This window comes from Leopardus geoffroyi, chromosome C1 (assembly GCF_018350155.1).
Source record: "Leopardus geoffroyi isolate Oge1 chromosome C1, O.geoffroyi_Oge1_pat1.0, whole genome shotgun sequence".
Classification (NCBI taxonomy): domain Eukaryota; kingdom Metazoa; phylum Chordata; class Mammalia; order Carnivora; family Felidae; genus Leopardus; species Leopardus geoffroyi.
Window position 1 is genome coordinate 45,269,924 of NC_059328.1, and position 26,274 is coordinate 45,296,197.

Sequence of the window (26,274 nt, forward strand, 5' to 3'; positions counted from 1 at the left end):
ACAGAATGTTCCAATCCTTTCTCGCTGAAATTCGGGCCACGTGCAACTTGGTCCACGTGGAATCTCACATTAAAAAACATACTTGGGCACAAAATTCCACCGCCTCTAGGAGTCCTCATCGAGAGGCGCTGTGAGTGTGTGCAGATGGAAACCAGGAGTAGGTATGGTCTTCTCATTACCACCTCCCCCGACACTTACTTTATCATCCCTCTCTTAAAGACCAGGGACGATTTTGCGTTCTGATCCCTTTATTTTCAGGCAACGGCAGGGAACTTGCGATCACATCTGTCAGCTAAAAATTCCAAGGAAGCTGTCCGTCTGCATGCTAGGCAGCCTTCAGAAGATGAAAGGTCAAGAAATAACTGGTGAGGGAGAGGAGCTGCAAAAGAGGGAAATGAGAATCTATTGAAAAATGGGGCGTTACCGTCGAAGGCTGCATAGCTGAGAAGGGCCCAGGAGAACATTCCCAGCTGATTCCAAAGCGCCCATGAAATCACTGCCTGGAATGAGGGGCACCAGCACGAATATTAAGATAGAGAGAGGCGGGTTTAAAGGAAGAATGGCGTTTTGTCATTTCTGAGGCCTGAAATTATCTGGGGAGAAACCAGGTGCATTCCTTCTGCCAATTCCTAAATTGGTCTCTCGCCTGGATTTTGCCGTCTCCTAATTCGTCTCCCTGCCTGTGGCACAGTCCCCTGCGTGACTCTGTACGCAACGGCAAACCCAGGGCCCTTTCGTGTTGTCATCAGGTCCTGTGAAAGTGAGGAGAAGAGTGAAGGGGCTGATGGAAGCTTACCTACGTGCACACGATAAAGTACGACAGAGGCAACATGGCATTCTGCAATCAGATTGCCTGGATTTGTATCCTGGCTCTGCCACCTCTTACTAGCTGTGTCACTTTGAAGAAGTCACCAACCCTTCTGCACGTCAGTTCTTCTCCTCCGAAAACAATGACGTGAATAGTGCCAACTTCTTAAGGTCAGTGTGAGTCTTAAAAGAGCTACTCTTTGTGAAGATACAGAATAAGCACCCAGTAAGTGTAAGCCAACAGCAAAACATAACAACGTCTTGAAGGTCAGTACAAATCCTATGTGTCCACACTCCCTGTTGATGGTCCATACTGAGAATTTTATCAAAGTCCCACTTTGATAGACAGATATGTATATTTTATACACACACACACACACACACACACACACACACATCCACATGCAACATGTGCTTGGACAGATTATATTTAGAAGGTTAAAACCAGACACTATTTAATGGCCTTTTGGAACAAGTTACAGAAAGACTCTCCCTTCTCCTTCTGCCCTGATCAACTCTGTTTGGAGACCAGGAGTGTCTTTCCTCTTCACTCAGTACTTTTGCAACTTCTCTGCCTGAAGGGACTGAGGCATACGCAGCAGGAATTCTGGCTGCGTAGCAAAGGCTGTGCATGGGTATTACATTCCAAGCTGCATCGTGCAGCTTTGTCTCCTAGAGAAGCAGAACGATCACGTGATCCAGGTAAGGGAGGAGACGACTTGCTGCGGGGACAGAGCTGACGAAGGACAAAGCTCGCACTAGAACAGCACGTCTGCATCGGATGCCAGGCAGCAATATAGAGCCTGCCCCTCTGATGACTGCCTGAGCTTCCAGTGCTCTCTTCAGTATTCCGTTCTCCTCGCACCTTCACGACTGGTTCCTTCATTTCATCTCTTATTTCACGGTTGAGCCCCTCTCTTCTAGGCTGTGATAGGATGAAAATTTTCGTGGCCAAGATCAAGATGTCGGCAGGTTTGAGGTCTCCTGGGGTCTCCCTCCTCGGCTTGCAGATGGCTGCCTTCCTGCTGTGTCCTCTGTGGCCTTTCCTCTGTGCACATGCATCCCTGCTGTCCTTGCGTCCTTCTCGGGGCCCCAATTTTCTCTTCCTAGAAAGACACTGGTCTTTATTAACTTAAAGGCCTTATCTTATTGGCCTTATTAACTTAATTGCCTTTTTATTTATTTATTTATTTATTTATTTATTTATTTATTTATTTTTAATGTTCATTTATTTTTGAGAGAGAGAAAGACAGAGCATGAGCAGGGGAGGGTCAGAGAGAGAGACACACACAGAATCCGAAGCAGGCTCCAGGCTCTGATCTGTCAGCAGAGAGCCCAACGCGGGGCTCAAACCCACGAACTGTGAGATCATGACCTGAGCCGAAGTCGGACGCTTAACCGACTGAGCCACCCAGGTGCCCGTTAATTGCCTTTTTATTATTATTATTATTTTTTTTTTTTTAATTTTTTTTTTCAACGTTTATTTATTTTTTTGGGGACAGAGAGAGACAGAGCATGAACGGGGGAGGGGCAGAGAGAGAGGGAGACACAGAATCGGAAACAGGCTCCAGGCTCTGAGCCATCAGCCCAGAGCCCGACGCGGGGCTCGAACTCCCGGACCGTGAGATCGTGACCTGGCTGAAGTCGGACGCCCAACCGACTGCGCCACCCAGGCGCCCCGTTAATTGCCTTTTTAAAAGACGCTATTTCCAAATACTGTCACATTGGGAGGAACCAAAGGTTAGGGCTTCCACATTTGAGTTTAGGGGGACACAACTCAGCCCATAATACTGACTCGTGAGGTTTGTGGGCCTATGGGGCATTGTGCCCTTTCTCAAACCTTGTATCCTTTCTCAAATGTCGGAATCAAATTGGACAATGCACAATTGGTTTTTGTGCATTATAAGCTTGATACGACGGTAGCTGTTGAAAATGCATTTTCAAGGAGATATGACATCATCAAAAGGAAAGGAGCATAATGTTGAGACCGTGAACTACCTCAGGCTAATACCTTGGAGTCCAAAAGATGTCAAATATCACTGTGTTTCCTTTGAAATTTTAAGCTATCCTGAGATGCCCCTCTGACTGCTCTGGCACCCCAGGGTAACTTGGTACCCAGTTTGAGAACTCTTACCCATCCATCAAGCGGAGCCTGCTCGAGATTCTCTCTCTCTCCTTCTCACATTCTCTCTCTCTCTCTCTGCCCGTCTGTCTCTCAAAATAAATAAATAAGCTTAAAAAATTTTTTTTTAAAAAGACTAAAACTAGGCTTAACTGCCTCTCTTTCTCAAAATAAATAAAGAAGTTTTTAAAAAAAAAAAAAGACTAAAATTAGGCCTATCTGCCTCCAAAGCTCGCTGTATCGCTGGGGCAGGTAGAGTTGATTAGCATGAGCCTCCTTTCAATGTGCCATACTTCCCTGCACTACGGAAAGCTCAATGAAAAACCACTCTTCCCAGAGTCCTTTGAGGCAACAGTTCAGGATGCAAATTAGGACTTGGAGATTTTAGGGGGGGAGTAAGACAGTGGTCATCATCATGCCTGAGACTTGGGCATTTTCTTCTAGAGTGTCATTGCAGCAACTTGTCTTTCGGCTCAACTGTCAAGATAGTTAAAGCCCTGAGCAGACTCAGTGTCGCTTTGCCCAATTACCACATTCGTAGAGGTCAAGGTGGTGACAGCACCGGGAGCTTCCTTGGATAGTAGCCCCTGAGGTATGCTCTTGAACTCAGTAGTTTCAGTAGCTATCCCCAAATTCCTCACTTTCCAACCGCCCAGAAACAGCAGGTCTGGGGTGTGGGGAGGAAGTGTGATTCTTGTAATGCTCGGGGGCATTCCTAGATATACAGCTACTGTCCACACTTCCAGCCCTTTTAGCACTTTGGAAAGCCCTGAATTCCCTGCTAAAAGATCTTTAAAAATCCTTGAGTGATATATGTTTCCTACGCATATGTCTGAGTGATATCATTATATTGCACACACGTTAATAACTTATGAGAGAAAAGCCACTACGTTTGTATTAAAGAAACAGCATAAGACAGCATTCCAGCCATCATGGCCTGTGTGCGTAAAAGGCTGAGAAAGGAAGAAATTTATGAAGGCCTCCAAAAGATAGGATATTAAATTCTACGGAAAGCCTAGCGGCTATAAAAGAACACTGCTGGGAAACAAATGGGCTACTTCCCACTTAATGCTTTTAGGATTCATTAAACAGTTTAAATAGATGGTTTCAAAAATAAACTTTGCCATATTCACACCAGAAGTTGTTTGGGTTTTTTTTTTTTTTTTTTTTTTTTGAGGGGGTGGGGATAGATACATAGATACACACACCAGATACACACACACACACATATAGACATACATACACCTAGATGGTGGACTATGTAATTGAAACTTATGTCACCAGGAAAGAGAGGTTCTCTTTCGACACAAATAAGATAGATTAATAAATCAAACTTGGCTGAGAATCCAAACAGCACCTTCCTCCCGACAATCCTAAAGTTAGAGAAATCCCCAAGGTCCTGTATGGCCCTGAATGTGGGGAGTTATCCTTCCTAAGAGACTATTCCCAACAAAACAAATTGGGTTGTGCTTTCATGATTGTTCCCACCAAAGAATGGGGCAGCCTCTCTTTAATATCCAGTCTTAGTATCATTCAGACCCAAGCGTGCCTTGTAAATCAGAGAAAGGCAGCAGAGACGTGTCTGCCCTGGGTCAGTGGTATCAGTCAGGGCCTTGGCAGGAAAAGGAGAATCACACTCAAAGGGGTAATTGAAGAGGGTTTAATGAAAGGCCTATTTAGAGTTCAGGTCAGGGTTAAGGGAACCAGTGTGGGTTGGCGAACGTCTCGGGGACTGCAGTCGTAATTTGCTCTAGCTTCCCCCGGGCATACCCTCTCTCCCTGCCCATCCAGAGCTAGAGGCCATCGTCCCCTCTAAGTTTTGAAAGGACGGGGGAGGGGGCTGCTATTGGGACATGGAGAGAGATTTAGTCACAGGAGAGGGTAGGCGTGGCAGGTGCTGTTGCCATAGGAAGAGAGGAGCAGTTACTGATAAAGCAGCAGGGCGGTTGAGCTGGCAAAGACAGGTAAGAACAAATGTCCCCAGAGCCCATCCTACGTGGGGAAAGTTTCAGATTTCACAGTAAACAAACAAACAAACAAACAAACAAATAAAACTGGATTCAATAGGACATCTTGCTCAAATGCTCTTGGGCATGTTACTTAAATATTTCAAAATTATCTTCTCAGCTTAAAATAGGAAGATTAATACCAAGCGTATCACAGGATCGAAGGGAAGAATGTATCTAAGGGTGATGTGAAAACTGTAAAACACAATAAAATGCTACTTATTTTTATCATCACCATCATCTCCGGAAACACTCACCGATTTCAGAAGAATATCTGAATAAGCCATCTTAGCACAAAGTTATGATTTTCCTTCATTACGGAATATTCCATAGCTTGGTCACTGTTGGCTATCAATACTTCAATTTCAGGGATATGTGGAACTAAACAACTAAACCCGATGAGGAGGATGTCTTCAAAGGATAAAGAGAATACTTTACCATTAAAAGAACTTAAGGAAATAAAAGCGAGCAGGCTTTTTAGTTTTTGCTTTCAGTAACTCTGTAGGGAAACTTAGAGAGATGTTTAATCAGTGGGTCCTTAAATCTACGGCATTGGCAAACCGGCCACCACTCTCACCTCGGGCACCTGTGGCAGACATGGCCAAGCCCAGAGATAACATGAGAGCTCAGAGAAAGCGTTAGAAACTTCCACAACATCGCATGCCAGGCAGCCCCTCATAAGGAACTGGTTGGAGGTAAGCACATGACATACATCACATTCATTATCACTGAACATCCAACTGGTCAGCAGTGTGTTGAAACTAACTGAACTCCTGGGTACCAGTTTGTACCTCACAATGTGCAAAGGATTCCAACAAATTAGAGAAAGCCCAGAAAAGAGCAGTCAGTCTAGTTGAAGAACAGGAATGTTTTCCTGAAAATGAGAAGAGTTAGAAAAGCCTAGAGTAAACTCTTCATTTATCTGCAAGGCTTGTACTAAAGAGGGGCAGCTAGGTTCACTATGGCTCCCAGGAATGACCTAGCACCAGTGGGGTCATCTGAAGCATCTGAGGGGGGGGCGTCTATCAGGTGTTCAGCATTCAGAGCTAACCAATAGTGGTGTGGCTTTTTTTCTTTTTTGAGAGAAAGAGAGAGAGAGATTGAGAGAGAAAGCATGAGTGGGGGAGGGCAGAGAAAGGGAGAGAGAGAGAAGAATCTTAAGCAGGCTCCACACCAACAGCATAGACCCTGACATGGAGCTCAAACCCATGAACGTGAGATCATGACCTGAGACAAAATCAAGAGTGGGACACTTAACCAAGTGAGCCACCCAGGCGCCCCAAAGGTGCGTCAATGGTGTGACTTTGACGTTCCATTGAACCTGGTTGAACCTGTATCAGGGTGTTTTGAAATAAAATAATTCCTGATTTAGGAGAGCGGGTAGGCTAGAGGACTACTAATATCCATTCCAGGTGTAAATTTCCAAAGTTCTAGGCGTTTCTGGGTGTTCAGTGGTGCACACCAGCTCTCAGAGGGCAGCTTAAAAGAAAGCCATACTCGTTCACTTGGGAATCCTCCGATGGGTACAGCATTGGCAAAATCCCATACAATCCATTTGCCAGCTTTATTTTATAATGTGTCAGCCAGAACTCCCCTAGCCAATATTTTGTGCCCCCAAAAGGAGAGCTCATGATGCAGTAAATTATTGATGATGCTGCCAAAAAGGAATTTCACTCTCGGATCAAATTTGGATTAAACGTAGTAAATCCACGGCATTAGTTTTTAATAACCAAAAAGTTCTGTCGATGTGCTCGAAGAGAATAAAATTCCCCTTTTAAAGGTCTGTTTGATGTAACACTTGAAAGTTGAGATGCAATCAATCATTAACAATGTTTAATATTCTCTACCTTCTAGAAATACAATACAGTCAAGGTGCTGAGGTGTGAAAACTGGCCAAAGTTCAAATCTCATATTAGATGAAACCACTTTTGAAGTATCATTTTCTTACCCACATTCGGTTTAGCTATTTCTTCACTATATCACCTCTATTCATCACTACTTATTTAAATGAAACGACTTTTACCTGATACTTGGGTCTCTAGGCACATGTCGGGGGAAAGAGGGCACGGTGTAATACAGACACAGAAAGCAGAGATTAGAGCTTCCAATTTCTGTATAAAATGAGCCAGCAATAAGATGGGATTTAGATATCTCCATATGGAAGGAATAGGTATTTATTTAAGTATGAATAAGCAAATTTCTCCAGTGCTGCCACCTTTTTGGGGGATAAGCTTGAGGATGTGGATTCTGTCTTATTTATCTGTTTCCTCAACTAACACAGGGCTCAGCACATAATGGGGATAATAGATATGCAGTGAATTGAATAAAATATACACTGCCAAGTCCTCCCTTCTCTGTGATCCTCAGAGTATTCAACGTGGGAACTGTCTTCTTTGTTTTTTTTCTTTCTTATGTGTCTGTCTCCCATGCTAACCGGTGAGGTCTTCGATGGCCTCTTATGTCACCGATTCCCAGTGTCTAATTCAGTGTCTGCTGGGCACTTCTTTAATATTTGTTGAATCTGAAGCTTTCCTCCGTGAGATCACACCCATATGCTCAAGTAGGCTTTACTGAAGAATAGAACTGGACAGTAAAGAACAATGGCTTTCAGAGTCCTAAATTGGCCACTTACTAACCATAGAAACTAGGGAAATATACTTATCCTCATCGATAAAAGAGGAAGGATAGTAATTTAAATTTACGATGCTTGCCATTTACAAAGTACTTTCATATCTATCTATCTATCTATCTAGATAGATAGATATCTATATATATATGAATTCTACTTAGGGTTTATCTTCCCAGTTGTACCCAGCGGTACTCTAGGTGAGACAATCGCGTAACAAGAACAATTAGGAGGGCTATACAATTGCAAATATCATTTAACCCTTTCTGCTCCATCCTGAATCCCACGTACTTGCCAGCACACCTCTTCCTGCAGATGTGGGAACTGCTGTGGGCCACTTTCCTTCCAGAGTAGAAATGATGCCAGACTTTACCTTCCCTTCCCATCACCCTTTGTGGATCTCCTCTCTCACTAGTGGTCATTTTTATCTGTCCTGTCTGCCCACACACCCTAGTCCCATTTCCTTGCTGTGGCCCATTGGCTCAGTGATGGAATTTCAGACTACTCAAAATGGGCTAGGAATGTAGCCTCTCATGCTTATTTATGGACTCCGAACAGAAATTATTAGCAAAGCGTGCCTCTTTGAGCTTCTCGGACATTGAGATTTCAACAGAAGCACCTTGAGGTGGGCATGATTGCTCCATTCTTCCAGTGGGGAAACTGAGGCTTGGGACAGGAAATACCTTGTTCAAAGCCACAGAGCTAGAATTGGCAGATTCAGAATTGGATCCAATCCCTATGCCATTTCCCAAGTGCATGCTTCTCGCTTATATTGTGAACTGTTATTTTGTTCTATACACTTAGGATTTCAGTAGTAAAAACAATGCATCCTACGAGGTGTGGTGGTAACAATTCCTTCTGTACTACTCTCTCATTCCTAAACCTTCCAGGATGAAGTGAACTCTGATTTCTCAGAAAGAACACAGCAGAAATTATCTCCCTACACTATGGAGGCATCGTGACATATAAAGAGAGAAAAGGCTTAAGAGGCAGACCAGACAAATCATGGCATACTAGCTTGATGACCTTGAGCAAGTTATTCACTCCCTGGAGGCATTTTCTGCTGTAGAAAATGAGAATAATATGTCTTCTTTCTCTGGGTGGTAAGGAATGAAAACCATATTTTAAACACCTCAGCAAATCAACAAATTTAACTCACCATCTTTTCTGTTTCTTAAATGACTATCACCTTCTGTTGCCAATAAAGAATATTTTTAAAGAAAGAATTGATTCTGCCCATAAAACTCTAAATCTTTCAATTATAGGGTTCCAAAGAAGACTGAATTCTGCTCTGTTTGGGGGTTAACACCTTCATATAAAATGGCCTTTATGGAGAAGAGTTGAGATCGAACCAAAGACCAATCTAACTCCTTTCTGTGGATTCATTATTCAAGGAAGAGTAAACCCACTAGCTGCCAGAGCCCCGAGTAGAAGCATCATTTCAAAAGCTAAACCATCTTACCACTTAAGAGCAATACAATTGTAACCTCAGAGTTATTCAACCTCAGATGGAGAGAAATGACATGGAAATATGAGTTCCATAAGTGAGGAGCCCCAAGCCAGCTTGCAGTATTTTCCAAGAATTTCTTTATAAAAGCCACGGAAAATATATTGCACAGCTATTTTGGCCTTAACAGTGTGTGTGGCAGAATACCTCACAAAGTCTTCTGATTAGCTTTTACTGCTAGGTTATTGTAAGATCTGTGTTTTATAAATTTTTCATAGTCAATTAGACTCCGAAGGACCCTTAGACATGATCTCAGGCGATATCCCACTCAGTGCAAACGCTTCATTCTCAGCCTCCACGGGCTGAATGTTTTACCCCTGCTCGAGGGGAGAGGAGGGGTGGGAGGGAAAAGAATGCCAAGAGATAGATCTGGGACAGCCTAGCTCACAGAGAATGACTACTAATATCAAACAAGTTTACAGGAGGACTCTTTATTCACCTAAATGTTAGTTTCTCTAAGAAGACTAGCACTGAATTTAGCTGCAACATTGTTCCTGTTATGCTCCTTTTTAAGTTCTTTCTCCTCGGCTTCTCTGCCAGTCGGTGTCCTTGGACAGGACGTCACCCTGTCCCCTCATCTCTCGTTCTTCATTATAAGCTATTCATATTCATTGCTTCAGCCTCCAGCTCTCTGCTGGTGATTTTCAATTTGTTTTTAAACTTTATTCATTTTTGAGAGAGAGAGACAGAGCGTGAGTAGGGGAGGGGCAGAGAGAGACAGAGACAGAGAGACAATCCAAAGCAGGGTCCAGGCTCCGAGCTGTCAGCACAGAGCCCGACGCGGGGCTCGAACCCACAAACTGCAAGATCATGACCTGAGCTGAAGTCAGACACTTAACCAACTGAGCCACCCAGGCGCCCCTCTCTGCTGGTGATTTTTAAATCTGCAATTCAGAACTCTCTTGGGGGCCAGATGTCATAGATCCAACTGATTTTTGAACATCTCCACCTGATACCGAACAGAAAACTTCAAAAATGAGGCCAAAACTGAACTCCTCGATTTACCCCAAACTCTTGACAATTAGTCCAATAAAAATGTAATAAACCACTAATATTTACTTCCAGCTTTTTTTTTTTTAACATACCTAAGTTTGGAGTCAAAGTAGAGATTTAAGCTGTGATTAAAGGGAATAAGAATTCTCAAAACGTATCTGTCATACACTCAGAAACTGAATAATTTACAGCAATATTCTTTTCTTTTCTTTTTTCTTACCTAAAAGATTGGAAGTATAACTTCTGTGCAAGTGGCCTCCTTTTTCAGAACGTAATGGGATAGCAAGGAACATATTTACTGTCCTTCCTCAAACAACCTGAAATCCAGGAAAAAAATAAATGTGAAAAATGGTTCTGTGACATTGGACAACAGGCGGCACAAGACTGAGAGAAAGGAAGCAAACAAACCTGTGCTAGTTCAGGTTTCCCCACCTGCTGAGGCACAGGTGGGAAAGCTCAAATAGGTCAGAACCTGGCAAGCGAAGGTAGCTGGAAGTTGAAGGACACAGCACCCGCGTGGAGGGAAGTACACACAGAGAGAGCTCCAGTGATCTGCAGAGAGGTCCTTGGAATTCTTGGCTGAGCACCATTCTATGCGTGCATGAAAGGAAATTACCCGAAGCCAGGAAAGAACCATACAGAGGGCTGAAATAGTGTGTGCGCCAGTCACCCAGAATGGAAAGACAGTGTCATTGTGAGGGCACCAGGTCAAGTTCTGAAAAGGGTATCGCCACTGCAGTGGGGCCGAACTAACTCCACACGTACATCTACTCCGGACACGCCTTAACAAAGCTTAAAAAGCAAACATGGAAAGGAATCTGTTGTTCCAAATAACTGCATGCCAGAACAAAATCCAACACCATATAAAGGAATATAACAAAACTCAGCACCTAACAATGCGAAATCACAATGTCTAGCATCCGGTATAATATTAACAGGTATTCAAAGGATCAGAATAAGAGAGACCACAATCAGGAGGGAATTAATCGATAGAAATAGACCCTTAAATGAAAGAGATAATAAAACTAGCAGACAAGAATGTTAAAACAGATGTTCCATATATTCAGGAAGACAGCAAACACATAAATAGGATGATAAGGAAAAAAAAAATACAAGATATAAAAGTAAGACCCAGATGGAATTTCTAGAAATAAAAACACGATGTCCAAAACTTTTTTAAAAAAAAGATTATACCCAGGGGCACCTAGGTGGCTCATTTGATTAAGCGTCCGACTTTGGCTCAGGTCATGATCTCGCAGATTGTGAGTTCGAGCACTGGTGGTGCGGAGCCTGCTTGTAATTCTCTCTCTCCTCTGTCTGTCCCTTCTCCACTTGCTCTTTCTGTCTCTCTCTCAAAATAAATAAATAAACTTCCAAAAATGGATTCTATGCTGAAGAAGAAAAATTAATGTGAAGCTCTACCCATTAAAATTGCCCAAAATGAAACACAAAGAGAAAAAGAAATGAAGAGTGTCGAGGCAGAACAAAGAAAATAACCTTCAAAATGAAGGATAGTGTCTGAAAAATTCAGACCAACAAAGCAGTGTAAAATTCATTTCCAGCAGATCTGCACTGTAAGATATGTTGAAAAGAAATTCTTGAGGCAGAAGGAAAATATTACCAGATGGAGATTTAGATCGAAATAAAAAAGTGAGCCCCAGAAATGATAAATACATGACCTTTTTTCCTCATTGTTAATATCTTGTAAACAATTAACTTTATAAAAACAAACAAACAAAAGGCACTAAATTGTGGGGTTTAGAGCATAGGTAGAGTAAAATGTATGACCAGAATAGCCCAAAGTATTGGAAGGGGAAATTGAAGTATATTGCTATAAGGTCCTTTCAGAGCACAGAGTGACATAATAATTTGAAGGTGAACTATAGTAAGTTAGAGAAGAATTCATCAGGAAGAAATATCAATCCAAAAAAAAATGTATGCATGTAACAACACAGCTTCAAAATATATGAAGCAAAAAACAGACAGAATTGAAAGTAGGAACGTAAAAATCCAGAATTGCAATTTAGAGTTTCAAAACCCTGATCTCAACAAGTGAGAGAACACAAAGATAGAAAATCACCAAAGAATAAGAATTAAAACAAAAAGAAAAAAGAAAATCACCAAGGATATGAAAGACTTGAAGAACACTCTCAACCCACTTGACCTCAGTGAAATTTATTAGACACTCCACCCAAACAGCAGAACACAAGTTCTGCAACAAGATTGATCATATCCTGGGCTACTTATCAAGTCTCAATAAATTTAATCAAACATATATTATCTGACCATAGGAATTTAAGCTAGAGATGAATGTCAAGAAGATATCTGAAGAATCTCCAAATAGTTGGAAATTAAACAGCCCACTTCTAAATAATCCATGAATGAAGATATCCGAAGTGAAGTTAGAAAGTATTTTAAACTGAATGAATATGAAAACACAACACATCAAAATTTGAAGAATACAGATAAAGCAGTTCTTAGCAAGAAATGCTTATATTGTAAAATGAGGGTCTCAAAATGATCTAAGTTTCTATTTAAGAAATGAGGAAAGAAAATGAATTTGCATACGATTATATGCACTCATTTTAAATGCACAGTTCCGGAAGTTATGATAAAGGTGTATAATCCATGTATATACCACCATAACCACCCCAAAGTATCCTTGCAGTTAGATTATCACTACCGCCTTATCACTAATGCCAGCCCAGGGTGACATCTGATCTGCTCTAAGTCATTATATATTATATTTCCCTGTTGTAGAATTTCATATAAATGGATTAATATGGTATGTAACTCTTGCAATCTGGCATCCTAGCATGTTTTTGAGATGGAATCTTGCTGTTGCCTCTCAGTGATGTGTTCCCTTTCATTACCGAGTAATTTCCCATTAAGTGACTATAGCACAATTTGTTTATCTATTCACTTGTCGATGGGCCTTTAGATTGTTAAGTTGCAGGGGCACCTGGGTGGCTCAGTCGGTTAAGCGCCGACTTTGGCTCAGGTCATGATCTCGTGACTCGCGAGTTCGAGCCCCGCGTCGGGCTCTGTGCTGACAACTCAGAGCCTGGAGCCTGCTTTGGATTCTGTGCCTTCCTTTCTGTCTGCTGTTTCCCCATTCGTGCTCTGTCTCTCAAAAATAAATAAACATCTTTAAAAAAGAGATTGTTAGGCTGCAGATTTTGATTATTGTGACTAAAATTGCTACGAACATTTGTGAACAAATGAGTCTGGGACTTCATCTGAAATTGCACATTTGCTTGGCTTTCTGTCCTTCCCTATCCTGGTTCTCCTGTTCCTTAACTAGCATCTTCAGAGATTTGCACCAGAATCCTTGGCACCAAATCTACTTCTGAAAAAACCCAACCTGAGACATCGACCGAGGCAAATGCATTTCAATTTCATGTTTGTCTTTAAGATCCAATCCTTCACTCCTCATTGCCTCCAGATTGATAACACAAGCCAAGTCTCCAGCACAGTCCAAGCAGGGAGTTACTCTCTGCTCCAGGAAATAACTTCTTGGTACCACTCACAGGACACTCACAGGAACCAGGGAGCATGTATAGGAGTGGACCTTGAGGTGTGGGATCTAAGAAGGTAGAATCTAAGACTGAACAGGTGAGAATTTATTCACCCAAGATTCAACATTCTTTCAGGAATATATGGAGCTAGTCCCAATTCACTAGCTTGAACCTGGCAAAGGACAATAGTAAATGAGATGGGGATGCAAGAATTGCCTAAGCATGCCATAAGGAAAATGGTCAGAAAGTAAGTGAGAATATGAAAATGGATTTATTAGGTGAGAACAGAAATTCCACTGTCTGTGTTCCCAAGGTGGGTCCCAAGCACATTCACTTTACTAAGGCCACATACACTAGCAAAAAGGCTACTGGCACTTTTGAGAAACCCAGTGGTGACTTTCTAGTATAAGCCAGGATGGACAGGGGGGTGCTGTGGAACAGTAGAAGCCAGGAACATTGGAGACAAAGCGGACATAATTACCAAAATGGGCAGCAAGCCTTGGAGTGGCCGGTAGGATAGGATGCTTTGGCTTGCCAAGATCTGTGGCAATAGATAATACATCTTAAAATTCTGGGAGTGAATCATGTGAACAACAGACCAGGGTGATGCTCAACTTGCATGATTAGAAGAAAAAAGGCTGGAAAGCAAAAATATGATTTCATTTGCTGCTATGGAAAATTATGGTCCCTGACCTCATTTCCAGATCTAAAACTGTTCACAGATCCAGCCCTTATTGACAGAAGGGAAGGCCTGTCTCCTTGTTGAAGGTCCTACAATATCACAACAAGAATATATGACAAATATTCTGGTGATTTGTCCATAAACATGTGCTTGGATTTTTCTGGAATATTGAGAAAAGGAAAATAGCTAGAATTTTCAATGAATATTGGATAATAGGTCAGAGGTGACACACATGGATGTCAGCTAGTCTAGATTTTCCCAAAAAGCAGAGCTTGAGACAGGGATTGCTTGTAGGTAGCAACTGGTGGAAGAAACACCAAAGATGCAGAGTTGGGTCAATGAAAATAATGAAGCAGAAAAGCAGGGAAAAACCAATCCAATGATATGTTATCAAGATGGTCCCTAGTGGGGGCATCTATGGCTTGATCCTGCTAAAGACCCTCTGAAGAATAATTTAGAATAAGCCTTCAAACTGTCCACTGAAGAATGAAAGAGGATTATTTATCTGCCAATTCTCCTCCATTTGTCAAAGGTCACCTTATTGGTGTTAGTCACCTCACACCTCTTTGTTTGTTCTTTACATCAGAATGGCTGGCACAGTTTCTTCTGCAAGTATCCCAAAAAGCAGGTCTGAGAATCCCCTGGGCAGAAAGTGAGAGGTAATCAGAGCTGCTTTCACAATAGGGACTAGACCTTGTTTCATTAACTCTCTCACAAAGCCTCAGTGATTAAGGCTGGCTACCTCTCTGAAGGTGACTCCATGAAAGATTGGCTTTGCATTTCCTCTGTCTGGGGAATAAGGTGAGGGATTATTTGGCTCCATACTGCAGAATAGGAGCCAGATGTGATGGCAAGCACTAGAGGATATAGGTACAAGGGGTGGACTGTACTGGTATCTCTTATCCACCACTTCAGATCCCCTTGGCCTTGTTTATCTCATTCCAGCAAGCACTGTTCTGTGTAGTCTCAGACTGACTTATTGGCAGTATAATATGACAGAGCCTCACGTTGTCAGACCTGCACCATACACCTTTTTCCCCCTGAAGCTTCCCTCTTGATCCTGAGGCATGAAATGTGCTGGGACTGTTAGCAAATGGCAAAAGGCATAAATTCTTCTCTCTCCTTGTTGTGGCTAATATGGAAATGCCTCACAGATGATCCTTAATCAGTCCTGTGGGATCAGACAACAAATAACCTCTAGCTGTGACCCACTCAATAGCACATCTTTTGGTTGTCTCTCTCTCTCTCTCTCTCTCTCTCTCTCTCTCTCTCTGCTCCCCCATGTGAAAGAGCTCTTACATGGGATTGGAGCCCTTGTGCTTCCCACCAAATCACTCATATATAGGCCACCATCTCAAGTTGTGAATGTTGGGGAATCCAGATGTAGTAAGGGGGGGTGACAAAATTGTCATTATCTCAAGGTGATGATTATCTATCCAGAAAACCAAGAGACACAACAACTACAACAAAATTCTACTAATAGGACTCAGTACTTTGGCTCACAATACGAATACACAAAAATGAATCTCTGTTCTAGCTGTGTGTAATAATTTAAAAAAATTGAATGGGAAATGTCCTAAACCTAATGAGGACAACATGACTACATTCTGAGCCATAAAATATATGAATTATTGGGAAGGCACTCCATGTTCCAAGAAGGAAGTACTTAATGGTATAAATATGTCAATTGTTAACAAACTACTCTGTACACGTAATGAAATTCCAACTAAAATTCTAATTCTTTAACCTAACAGCTTTAAAAGATATCCAAAAAAAAAAAAAAAATAGCTGAGAGAATAAAATCATGAAAACAAGCAGGGACATTTTTAAAAAAGACTAGTAAGATGGGTCGCCTGGTTAGGCATCCGACTTCGGCTCAGGTCATGATCTCACAGTCCGTGAGTTTGAGCCCCACATTGGGCTCTGTGCTGACAGCTCGGAGCCTAGAGCCTGCTTCAGATTCTGTATCTCCCTCTCTCTGACCACCCCCCCGCCCCTTCATGCTCTGTCTCTCTCTGTCTCAAAAATAAACATTAAAAAAAATTTTTTTGAAAGAGTAGTAAGAGGTGACTAACTCTAATTGATACACAAGTTTGCTATAGTGATATAATTTTAAAATTTTGCATTACAGCTATAGATAGTCCAGCAAACTGGCCCCAGTTGAGACACATGTAATATATGTTCAAAGTGTCATATTGTATCAGTGAGGATATGTTAGAATATTAGTGGATAGGTTTTAATAATAATAGCACGATTGGTTAGTCACTTGGGAAAAAAAATGTATATCTTCCCCTCCTTCAGACAGAAATAAGTTCCAGATGGAATAACAACATCTTAGTTTGGTGTGTATGCCTCCATAACTTTATTTTGGCATTTACTTATTTATCTGCTTTACATTAAGGATTCCTTGTATATAATGTTCTGCAATTGCTTTCTTCGTTTATTATTAGTTACCTCTGGTGCTTGGGGAAGGGACTGAGTTTGAGAGTGATGACAAAAGGGAAGTTTATATAAGTTCATTGGCTCATTTAACAAACAGTTGAGGGCCTGCCATGTGCCAGGCACTATTCCTCGTGCTGAGGATACAGCAGGGGACAGCAACACTAATTCTGCCTTCACGGAGCATACATTCTAGTGGGGAGGAGAGAGACCATAAACAAAATAAATGAGTAAAATATAGGATAAATGGTGAAAAAATGCTACAGAGGAAAACAGAGCACAAAAGGGGGTAGAGAAAAAACACTTTGCTGAGAAAGTGATACTTGAGAAAAGATGTGACAGAGGTGAGGGAATGTGCCACGTGGGTATGTTCCCAGGCTGCAGAACAGTGAGCACTCCCTCAGGAGGGAGTGGACCTGGAACGTTCGATACCCTGACTTGGGCATGTTGTTCCCCGAAGAAAGAGTAGCAGGGAATGAGGTCAACAAGATAAGGCATACCTTGCAGGGCCTTAAAGGGTGTTTGAGGATTGTGGTGATTCCTGTGAATGACAGAGCAAGCTGTTGAAAGATGTTAAGCCAAGGACACACAATATAACGTAGTTTTCTTAACAGGATTACTCCGCGGTTACTAAGCCAAGAACAGCAAGAAGGAAAACTAGACGGGGGCTGTTGCGAACCTGGAGAAGGGAGATGATGGTGGTTGGGACCAGGGTGGTGGCAGGACAGGTGGCATAAGGTAATTGACTTCTGGATATATTTTGAAGGGCGAGCTAATGGGATTTGTTGAATAGTTCAACAGGACTGTAAAAACAAGAGAGTTGGGGGGCGCCTGGGTGTCTCCGTCAGTTAAGTGTCTGACTCTTGATTTAGGCTCAGGTCATGCTCTCACCGTCTGTGAGTTTGAGCCCTGCGTCCTGCTCAGTGTTGACCGCATGGCACCTGCTTGGGATTCTCTCTCTCCCTCTCTCTCTGCACCTCCCCTGCTCTCTCTCTCTTTCTCTCTCTCTCAAAATAAATAAACATTAAAACGTTTTTTAAAAAAAAGAGTGAGCAAGCCTCCGAGGACTTTATTATGAGCATGTGCATGGTGGATTCGTGTTTAACTGAAGTGGGAAGGGTGACAGGAGAGGTAGGTTGTAGAAGAGATGTCAGGGCTTCGTTTGGGGTCTGTGAAATTTGAGGCGCTTGTTACAAATCCAGGTAGAGCTGTCAAATAGTCAGGTGGATGTTTGACCCTGGAATCCGGGAAACAGTTCAGGAACGGACATATAAATTTGGGAGTCATCAGGTCACATTTTAAGCCACAAGACTGAATGAGATAACCAAGGGAATGAGGGCATGCTTCAGTGGTTTCTGATCACATTAAAATTTTTGCAATAAAATTCTATTTGTGTATTATTCGCAAAACTTTTTAAAACTGGTAAAGCGCTGAAAGATAATATATGCAAAAATTTATATAATTGACTATAGCGTAAAGCATTCTGAGCTTGATACCAAAGGCACAGTTATGAAAGAAGTCACTAACAGATAGGACTACGTGATAATTTTTTAATATTGTAGCTATCACACGTGGCATTTGTAAAAATAAGAAACCAACAGGTTATCGGCAAAATCAGTGCCAATGTGTAGGACGTGCAAATTACTGATCTTATATGTAAATATTTTCTTGCAAATCAATAAGACTAAGATAAATGCCCCAAAGGGGAAAAAGTAAGTATAGATCTGAACACGAAACTCCTAAAAGAAAAAAATAGAAGCCATCAGTAAGTATATAGGAAACGTACAAACATTTAAAATAACATTTTCACCTAAATGGGCACCCAAAAAATGTTTATGCGATACCCCCTACTTTGGGCAGGGAGGCTAAAAAGTGTGCATTTTTTCCACATTCACTGTAAACTAATATTAAATTTCCTGAGAATAATGTGGCAGTCTCAAAGAGCCTTAAACTGCACGTATTCTTTGACTAGAACGTCCACCTCTCACAATTTATCTGAAAGAAATTGTCTTGTTTCTGGGTCATGATTCATTTAAAAGGAAGTGAACCGCAACATTTGAAAAATAGTACAACGGTATGGGGTGCCTGGGTGGCTCAGTCGGTTAAAGCGTCCAACTCTTGATTTCAGCTCAGGTCGGACTCTCGCTCTCCCTGTATCTCTGCCCCTCTCTCACTCATGCACGCACACACTCTTTGAAAATAAATAAACTTAAAAAAAATTGTAAAACAGTAGATATTAACTCAAGGCAACTTAAATAACTGCTATTAGAGGGGCACCTGTCCAGCTCTGTGCAGCAGGGGGCCTACTGGGGATTCTCTCTCTCTGCCCCTCCCCTGCTCATGCACACACGAGCTCTCTCTCTCAAAATAAACTTTAAAAAAATAAACTAATGGCATTAGATATAACTAAGTAAATTTTGCTACATCCATGTGATATGCTATCATAAACATAAAAGCCAGGTTGTAGAACGATCAGAAAAATATTTGCATGAGTACACATTTTATTTGTTAAAGAAACAGACCTGATAACAAAACGGAGGGCAGAGTAGCTTTCCATCTTAAGAAAACAAACAAAAAACATTATATACCTATAATCTGAGTAGAACAATCTGAAAGAAAATATTTGCAAAATACCATATTCAGTTTTGCCTGGGTAGCAGAATCAGAAGTGATTTTATTTTTTCCTTTCTGCTTTATGGTGCTTTCTCAATATTTTACTAAAAAAAAAATGTTTTTCTAACTTTGGTTGAAAAATGAAATCTATGTAAGGAATAAAAGAAAAAGGTCTAACAGTTCTGGTTGCCATCTAATATTATATAATCCTGGAGTGCTTCAAACCACCCAGTTATGTGCTAACAGCTTGTCCGGATGTCTGGGGTGAGAGCCCCAGAACATCTTTGTCCCTGTGAACTGGATGGCTGGGCACACAAACACCCTGCTCTTTATTTTATGTGTCTGCACTTTGACAAGGCAATTTTCCCTGTCATCATCATTATGCTTTTCTGTTATGAATTCAAGGCATTTTACTATGTATGTAACATACTTTATGGCATCCACGCAAATACCCTCCAAGCTGAGTATTAATACTTCATTTGACTAATGAGAGGGAAGTACAAAGACTTGAGTAAGTTGTTCGATGTAATTGGCAAGTAGGGAGCAGGGCCAAATTTCAAAGGCTGATGTCTCTGCTTCTAAAACGCTGCACTATCGACTGTAATTTTTGCTCTAAAGAGTGAGTGCCCTGAAAGATGAATTGAGTGATAAAAGGACATCAATTAAAGGACAATGAGTCTTACTGTGAAACAGTCAGCCCCCTTTTTCAATTGTATTTCTAACTAGCTTACATCAAGAAAAAAAATGCTAAGTTTTGTAAGAGCCTATCCACAAAACCTCTTTTACATTTGCTGATTCTTTTTTTTTTAATTTGTCCTTAATATTTTATTTTTATTTTTGAGAGAGACAGAGCGTGAGTGGGGGAAGGGCAGAGAGAGAGGGAGACACAGAATCTGAAACAGGCTCCAGGCTCTGAACTGTCAACACAGAGCCTGACGTGGGGCTCGAACTCAGGAACGGCGAGATCATGACCTGAGCTGAAGTCAGACGCTCAACCGACTGAGCCACCCACACGCCCCTGATTCTCCTTTCTCTAATACTAAGAGAGCAGATCTAATGCTTATAGCCTACTTAGCATCAAATAATATTGCTTTGTCTTCCTGACTTCAGTTTACGTTCTTTTTAGAGCAGGAGATCCTGCTCCTTTCATTTAGAATTGTAATACAAATTTTTTTTAAATAAATTCAAATTTTTCATAAGTTGATTTAAAGAAAATATTTAATTATTACCAATATAAGTAGGGTGTGCATGCACAAGCATGTACACGCACACACAGAACATACATATGTTAAATGCAGATTCTGGGAGCTTGGAAAACAACTGAATTACTATGTGCGGCCTCTTGTCACAATTTCAGGAGTTTGAAAAAGGGCATAGTTAACTTTTAGAAGACCCTTATCATGGTTTGGTATTTTCCTGTGTGATTCCACCTAATTCTCACAGTTCTGTGAGCCTGGCACGAATACACCCAGTTTACAAATTTGGAAAGTGAGGCACTGGATGGTAATGTAGCCCAAGGGCACCCAGCTAGTAAATGGTGAACTTGAGATCTGAACTCCAGGTTTTGGGTTTCCAGGACTCAGTTTTAGACCATGCCATCCAAAGGGAGATGGCTAATCGGTTTGCTTTTCACAATTCTTATACACGTCTTAAGCAGTACATCCGGGAGAAGTTCAACGTAGGGGAGACTGTTGTGGGCTGGGGTTGGTAGTAGGCTTTGCCAAGTGGGTGGGGCTGATTTGCGCTTCCAAGAACAGGTTAGGCTCTGGGAAGAAATTCAAGTGCATTTCAGATGGAGCGACTGAGGTGACTTCCCTACCACTGAGGCTGATTTCTGAAGCACAGTGCCTTACAGCCCTACTGCTTTGTGCCTGCAAACGCCCAGGGAGGAGGAACACTGCCAGCTTCCATCAGTATTTCACATCTTATTGTGAATTTTCAGTACTTTGCTTATGCAGGTTGGAATAATAGAAGATATTCCAAACCGAGGAGGTCATCAAAGCACAAATACCAGCAAATAGGCAGCGTGGAAGCAATGAAGCTGACTCTCCAGTTTGTCCACATTTTGATAACTGCCAACTCTATACCCGTGTGCCTGGGCAAAGGACTTTTTTTTTTTTTTTTTTTTTTTTTTTTTTTTTTTTTTTACCACAGTGGCCCAAATATCAATGATACTCTCTGCAAAATATCAGGACAGTTGCCTGGCTCGTATAAACCTCCTGATCCATTTCTCACTGGGATAATATAAAAAAGGAGTCTAAAGACTTATAGGACTTGACGAAACACATGGTTCAAACTTCTGGCCAAGTTTTCCAGCCTGTGTGCATGTAAAATTCTAGTCAGGGAAACAATGACCATCGTGGGCCTCTCCTAGCCCAGACTCCGTGTTTATTATTGGGAATATCACTTACAGCCCCAGGGAGGTCACAGCGTTGACCTGACATGCTTCTCATCCCTTCTCTGCTTCAGCTGGTCATTCAAGACGTTTAAACCTGACACATCAGATCCTTTCGTCCTGAAAGCCAGATGTGCTCAGCTGGAGAGAGGAAAGAACTCCTCTGTGCTCAACAGAATCCAACCTTTGTGTAATGACAAGCAGGCTGAGGGTTTGTCTGTTCTGGCCCCTCCCTGGCTTCTGCCTCCTTCCCATTCCCATAGTGGCCTCGGGATTCCACCTAGAAAGAGAACCGTGTTTCATCACATCGTCGGGTCTCAGTGCACCCCCACCCCCACCCCACCAAACCTATGTGTTTTATCTCTGAGGTGTTTACTGAACATGCTCCCTCCTCTATTCCACCATGGCCCTGACCTGACCCACACTCTCATTACTGCCCTGGGTTAGGAAATAATTGCCCAACTGACCTCCCATCTCTCTCCCTTGAAGACAATGTTTATCAAAATAATAGCTAGCACAAAGACATCGCTTGAGAGTCTGTGGTCAACGTGCTTCACATGAGCCTCTCATACACATCCTTTCTCCTGTCTTCCCTTTCCCCGTTCCCACAGCACATCCTTCTCCATAGCTACCACGAGCCGCTGCCACTTCCTCTGGATGCCTCCTTACGCAGTCTACCTCTGCGACCCCCAGCAAGTCACTGGCTCCACTGGCGACGCCATTTTGTCAACTGTAAAATGAAGAGACTCCGTAATGTCTGATGTTAAGTCCTATGCATTTAAAATTGCTGCAAGGATTTGCTCTTTCTCTTCCTTGTTGGTCTCTGTGTGCTTGCCAGATGGGAGAGGAGAACCCTGGGTCAGATATTTCCCCTGCTAACTACTTCGGCCAACTCCTGGAGCGTCTCCTTGCCCAACCTGACTTCTCAGACTCCTGCCTTTCACTGCGGCTCCAACCGCACTGGCTCAAAGGCTGTGATACACCACCGGGCCCATGTGACTTTGTGTTTGTTCCACTGGCCTCATGCACCTGAGTTTTGTGTCCCCATGTCCTTCAAGGTTAATGATACGCTGGGGCACCTGAGTGGCTCAGTCGGTTAAGCACCCAACTTCGGCTCAGGTGATGATCTCACGGTTTGTGAGTTTGAGCCCCGCGTCGGGCTCTGTGGAGACAGCTCAGAGCCTGGAGCCTGCCTTGGATTCTGTGTCTTTCCCTCTCTTTGCGCCTCCCATGCTCATGCTCTGTCTCTGTCTCTCAATAATAAATAAACGTTAAAAATTAAAAAAATAAAAAAGATTAATGATATGCCTTATGCTTTTTTTCATAGATCCTCTTAGGCAGACAAGGAGTCACATTTATAACATCACAGTTAACAGAATAAGCACTGCACCCTGACAGCTTGGGTTTCATTCAAATCCTGATCCTGCCATTTACCGGTGGTGCACCCCTGGACAAGTTACTAACCTCTCCTGTTTCAATTTCCTTATCTGTAAAATGGAAAATACAAGCTACTTCATAGGTTGTTACGGGGATTCAGTTAGTTAATATAAGTGCTGGAAACAGTGCCGAGGACACAGCTAAGTGAGATAGAGGTATTGGCTGTTATTAGCTATTAAGAATTAACCCCAAGAATTATGCTAGAAGCATGAGTAAAAATGATAATGAAAATACTAACAGATACTAATTATTGAGATGTGAGATGCTACCATGTTTTATATGATGTTCCCTACTTGCGGGCAGCGATGTGTCTCATTTTGCAGAGGGTAAAACTGAGGCAGAGACTGTTTCGGTACCTTGTTCAAACACGAGAACAGTTTGTTGTTTTTTTTTTAATTTTTTTTTAATGTTTATTTATTTTTGAGAGAGAGAGAGAGACAGAGCATGAGCAGGGGAGGGGCAAAGAGTGAGAGAGGGAGGCCATAGATTCCGAAGCAGGCTCCAGGCTCTGAGCCGTCAGCACAGAGCCTGACGCGGGTCTCGAACCCACGAGCTGTGAGATCATGACCTGAACTGAAGTCGGACGCTCAACCGACTGAGCCACCCAGGCGCCCCAAGAGAACAGTTTTTGAAGCCAAGACAGATCCAGGTCACTCTGAGTCCCAAGCTCGTGTTGTTTCTATCACCTCTACTGTGCCATCCATCATCTCATTGCTTTCAGTTCTGTGTCTCTGCTAAGACCTTCTTCGGAGCTGAAGCACCCAGCCCAGCACTCTCCCACAGATACTACTATTCGTGGGTTATGCCCCATATGCCATCCCTACCTGACATTCCAGAGCTCTAATGATGTGTCTGTGTTTTTTAAGTTTATTTATTTACTTAGAGAGTGAAAGCGTGCGTGGGGAAGGGGCTGAGAAAGAGAGAATCCCATGCAGAATGTGTTAACAGCACAGAGCCCGACAGGGGGGCTTAAACCCCAGAACCACGAGATCATGACCTGAGCTGAAAACAAGAGTCAGACGTTTAACCGACTGAGCCACCCAGGCGCCCCATCGGATGCCGTCTCTTATTCCTCCCTCTCAAGGAAGCATTCCGTAAGGTAAGAGGAGTGGTATTTTTATAGGATCAATGTGGACTCTACCTGGATGCGTTGTTATGTAAGCGACAGCCTTCCAGGCTTCCCTCACTTCAAGGGGCACCCTCCTCAGAATCCTTTAAAAGAGTCATTGGCCCCAAGTGCAAGGTGTGGGTTGCCACTGAGGGCTGCCCCACGCTCCTCCCCTCCACGGAAAGCCCCTGCTCATTTTGAAAGGGTCTGCATCGGAAGCTCCTGAACTGCACTCCGCTTGAGATGGCGCTGTCCCTCCTTTATGGGCATCACTGGATGAAGGTGGGGAAGCCACACTTTCCTGTGCAGACTTTGACCTCTGTTCTCCATTACACCAGCCCAGAGGCCTCTCTAAAGGTTAAGCATAACCAACTTAACCGTCATGTCGAAGGAAGAAGATGTTTTTTTTTTTTAATTTTTTTTTTCAACGTTTATTTTTGGGACAGAGAGAGACAGAGCATGAACGGGGGAGGGGCAGAGAAAGAGGGAGACACAGAATCGGAAACAGGCTCCAGGCTCTGAGCCATCAGCCCAGAGCCCGACGCGGGGCTCGAACTCACGGACTGCGAGATCGTGACCTGGCTGAAGTCGGACGCTCAACCGACTGCGCCACCCAGGCGCCCCAGGAAGAAGATGTTTTATGTCATTGTCCATTCTAATCCAAGACAGAATTGCAAAAAAGGTAAACCCCTCACAGGAAGACCTCCGTTAGACACACTTGATTCCTCACCTTGTGCTGCCGTATCTACAAAACTGCACGATGACCTCCTGTCCTAGGTCTCTACGGTGTGACTCCTTCTTCTGCCCCTGATTCTAGGGAAGGATGGTGACTCTCATCATTCAACAACGGCTTCCATCATTCCTATCATTTCCACAGATTATCTCTAGACACAGTAATCAAACAGCAGTTAAGTTACCCTGTTGTTCACCATGGAGGGCTTCACCAAGACAGTCCAGGCTGGGATTTAGCCCTCAGTGTTGGGGGTCAGTGCTGAAGTGCCAAGCCGTCCCCATGGGGATTTCGCCAACCATTCCCCAATACAAGTAAAGATCCTGCGTAATACACACACATTCACATTCCCAGTGAAACACTATACGACGATTCACTGGCAGTGAGAATGGGGAAAATCAAATCAGAAGGTTTTCAACGCTAAAACATGAGCTAATTGCTCATGAAAGGATTCAAGAGATAACGGAAACGGTGCACGCTCCAGATGGCAGTCCTGGAGGGGGCTCCTAACTTACGGTTCCAGGATCACAGACTCAAACCTCTGAGTCAAGGGCATTCTAACAACTGCCTCGACCCGTTCCTCCTCATTTCTGATCTAGTCTCCCGTGCTTACACCTGATGCACCTCTGGCTGGGCCCGCTGCAGGTAGGCCCCGTGGCCCTACAGCAACCTTCATGAAAAGAGACTCCTCGGTTCTGTGCCTATCTTGCCCATCTGAAGGTAACCATGACATTGTGTGCAGCCTGAGGATCGAGACCCTGTCACCCGACACCTTCGTTTTGTGTCTTTGCACTCACTGGATAAAACAGTTCACGTACTAAGTATGCAAAGTACAAGTCTGGATCACCTACCAATCTGTTGGAATTCGAGACAGCAAAGACAAACCACATTCTGAATTTCTCCTCGGAAGAAGAGTTCAGTCCCCACAATAGCAGTCTGGTCTTTAAAACTGACTGCTCTAGTAGTGCCGATGGTCGCTCACAAAACACATCTGACCATAATGACTGAAGGCGTCTTCTGGCTCTCCGTGCAAAGCCAAAAGTTACCGTGGTAGAAGAATTCCACCTGAGATGTGAGGCGGATGGCCAGAACGACCACACATTAGTTACGTCACCTGAGGCAAGACATGTAATTGCCTGAGCCTTATTTTGGTCATCTGTGGAGTGGGGGCACCATTACCTTACTGCCCATGGAGTTTTGCAATGTCCCCAAAATGGGGTCAAACTCACCATCCTTCTTTCCCGACACAGTAGTTTTGTGACTCCATGAAGTTTTGAAGGTAATATTAGTA

At 42.8% G+C, this 26,274-nt stretch overlaps 1 long non-coding RNA gene across 1 annotated transcript in view; it reads right to left on the reverse strand.

Moving 5' to 3' along the window:
- Nucleotides 1-26,274, reverse strand: part of LOC123597954 — a 79,913-nt gene that overhangs the window by 49,347 nt on the left and 4,292 nt on the right. The window contains exon 2 of the long non-coding RNA XR_006712322.1: nucleotides 6,959-7,046. This is a non-coding gene — a long non-coding RNA (uncharacterized LOC123597954). The remainder of the gene's footprint in view (nucleotides 1-6,958; nucleotides 7,047-26,274) is intronic.